We start from the raw sequence: 3,397 nt of genomic DNA, 5'->3' as shown, positions 1-3,397 counted from the left end.
AGAGAGAGAGAGAGAGAGAGAGAGAGAGAGAGAGAGAGAGAGAGAGAGAGAGAGCAAGACAGGGAATAGATGCCTGTGATGCTCCACCAGAGGCTTCTTCCAAGTTGACTGATCCATTAATGACTCTTCTTTGAGTCCAATCACTTAGCCAGTTTCAAATCTACCTACTGAATTTGAATTTGATCCACATCTAATCATCTTTTCCATAAGAAGTGCATGAGAAACTTTATCGCATTCTTTGGTAAAATCTAGATAAACTATATCTACAATATTCTTCTAATCTGCCAGTCTAATAACCCTGTCCAAAAAAAAGACAGGAATGTGATAGGATTAGTTAAATGACCTGCCTAATATCACACAGAGCTGGGATTCAAATTGAAATCTTCTGCTTTCAGTCCCAAAGGGCTCTTTCTACTACTCAAGTTATTTCCCATCTTCTCCCACCCCCTCACACACACATGCATATACATAGTATTCTCTTCCCCCACCATCTATCAGAGCAGGAACTTTGAGATGAGAGCAGGGGAAGAACTTGCAGAGCTTTTTCTGCCTTTTCTTTACCCTGACAGTTTGGGCAATAGGATGTGGCGAAGTCAGTTCACCCAGACAGTTACAGACTTTTATGAGGTCCTTAAAGATAACAGAACAATGACTTGCACTTCTTACTTCAGGTAAATTATCCCAAACGGGTGAGAACTTCAGCAGAGAGAAAAACCTAGAATCCAGCTAAGCTAAGGAAACACTTTTCCCCCCTTTACTTTCCTTTGCCACCTCATTTACATTGCATTTCAGGGGGGAGTATAGAAATTTGTACAACTTCATGAAGAAACAATACTCAAAAGATTTTAATACTGCCATTATTCTATTTAACCTTGGGAAACCACAGGCAGAATGATGGGCTGCTATTTCCCCATGTCTTCTATTGTACTAGTTCCATTAACTAAACCTCTCAGTGAGCCTGAGTGCCTTTGTCAAAGGATGTTGAGTCGGACATCTCATTTCTCACCTGGCTTTACTACATCAGGACTTCTCTGACTGACCCCTCCATTGTGCCACTAGAAGCTCATTATTAGCATAAGCTTATCATCCTATAATATCACATCAGCCTTGGTACTCACTACCCTCTGCCTCTCTGATTAGAGGCTGGGGCCATGAACTTCAAACCTCTGTTAAATGAGAGCTCAGCTCATATATATCCTCTTACTACTTCAGGACTTCTCTGACTGACTTATCCACCATGCCCTCGCACTAGGTACCTTCTCCCTTAGTCCCCATTTTCCACTTCCTTTTGTGTATTGTCTTCTCCCATTTGATTGTAAGCTCCTTGAAGGCAAGGACTGTCTTTTTTTATTTTTGTATTTCAGTGCTTAGCTTAGTGCCTGACATATAGCAGATACTATAAATGTTTATTTACTAGTATTGATCTTTGGAAGAAACCTTAGACATCATCTTGGTCAACCCCCTCATTTTACAGGTGATAAAATTTACACTAAGAAAAGTGAAATGACATATTAAAGGTCACAATATAGTTAACTGGGATTTGAACCCAACAAGTAGTCAAACTGAGATTTGAACCCAAGTCCTCTGCCTCTCATTTCAGAGCTCTTTCCACTAAACCAAGAATTTCCAGAAAAAGCAGCACTAGATTTGAAGTCATGAATATGACTTCATGAACAATGAGTTCAAGTGCTGCCTCAGATACTTCCTGGATGTTTGACCTTGGAAAAAGTCATTTAACTTTTATGAACCACAGTTCCCTTATCTGTAAAATGGGGATAATAATAACATCTACCTAATAGGACTTCTAGGATCAAATAAGATTATATATGAAACTCTTTGAAAACCTTAAAGGAATATATCTCTCTACATCCAGTTTGTGTATATGCATGTATACGTGTAGAACACAATACACACTTGTGTGTGCATGAACATATGCATATATGTATACCTATGTGCATATACATCTACATTTATATATACAGGCACCTATATATTTATATGTACATGTATCTACATATTTACATATATTTTACATACATGCGTGTATATGTGTCTGTGTACCCTGTGTCTTTATCTATACCTATACTCATCTCTGTCTTCGTGTCCACCTCTGTCTCTATATTTCTATCTCTAAGAATTTATGTGACCTCGGGTTTCTTTAGTTCCTCTGTTTGGATACAGCTGCCTTGGATGATAGCGCCAGAAAAACAATGACATCCTGGTATTGAGATGTTCATTTTTCTCTGACACAAAAATGATGATTTTGATAATAGAACTGATAAATATATAAACCAATAAATATATACCTATTTATGACTAATGGTAGCCATCTCAAGAGGGGAAAGGGGAAGTGAGGGAAGAAAAAAAGGAAAAAAATTTACATGATAACTTTAATATATTTTTAAAAGGAATAGCAAATTGTACATAATAGATTTGCAGTTTCATGTGCAATTATCTTTTTTATTATGCTATAAGAAATGCTTATTTTTTTCCATAAATTAAAAATTAAAGAAATTTTTAAAAATAATTATTCCAAAGACATTTAGGGTGATTGAGTGTCTTTCAGTGTTGTGATTTTTAAAATTTATGCTACATGGCATTGAGAGGCAATATGGTATACTATAGAGGAACAAAGAACTGTCCTCAGAGTCAGAAAGCCCTTGAGTTCAAGACCTACCTCTGAAACATTCTGGTCATGTGATACTGGGCAAGTCACCCAGGCAACTCTGGAAGTTGTGTAGTTCCCCTTTGGGTGCCTGTGTCCATGTCCTATTGGAGAGTTTGTGTCTTTGCTCCCTCAACTATGTTTTGCAATCTCTTGAACTGGTAAGTTTTTGAATGTTCAGATGTATTAACCCCTACTGCTCAAATAGTTCTGCTCTTATGGGCGAAGGGGGTGGGGAACAAAGAAATATCAATTCATCTCCTCCTAAAGCCCTCTGATATAGTCACAAAGGCCACGCTTCACAAAGCTGGTCCTGGCCTGTACTGGACTGTGGAACTGGGACCACCTGGGGTGAAGCCAGTCTGCTGACAAATAGCATTGACCTTTCCAGTTCAAACAAAACTTTTCTTTCTTTTTTTTATACTTCATAACAGACATACACCTGTGACCTCATTATCTATATTTCCTGAGCCTCTTGGGCTGGGAAGTTGGTCAAAAACCAACTGCCCTACAGAACTGGTGATAAACTGTATCGATAAGGGGAATTTTTACACTGGAAGTTATTTACACCAAAGAAATCACATGTTCAGATGATCTCCTTCCTTTTGCTCACCCTCCCCAAAGAAGAACATCAAAAATAATGCTGTGGGGGCAGCTAGGTGGCATAGTGAGTAGAGCCCTGGCCCGGAGTTGGGAGGACCCGGGATCGGTTCGGGCCTCAGACACTTAACA

The 3,397-nt window shown here is 38.7% G+C and overlaps 1 protein-coding gene across 1 annotated transcript in view; it reads left to right on the top strand.

Moving 5' to 3' along the window:
* PLCXD3 (phosphatidylinositol specific phospholipase C X domain containing 3) overlaps window positions 1–3,397 on the top strand; it is a 259,314-nt gene that overhangs the window by 114,799 nt on the left and 141,118 nt on the right. The window lies entirely within an intron of this gene.

The sequence above is a fragment of the Petaurus breviceps genome, unplaced genomic scaffold (genome assembly GCF_028583685.1).
Source record: "Petaurus breviceps papuanus isolate PSGF00001 unplaced genomic scaffold, PetGlider_PUasm1.0 229, whole genome shotgun sequence".
Taxonomy (NCBI): Eukaryota; Metazoa; Chordata; class Mammalia; order Diprotodontia; family Petauridae; genus Petaurus; species Petaurus breviceps.
Note: the sequence above shows the minus strand (reverse complement) of the source record. Positions and strands in the feature narration are given on the sequence as shown.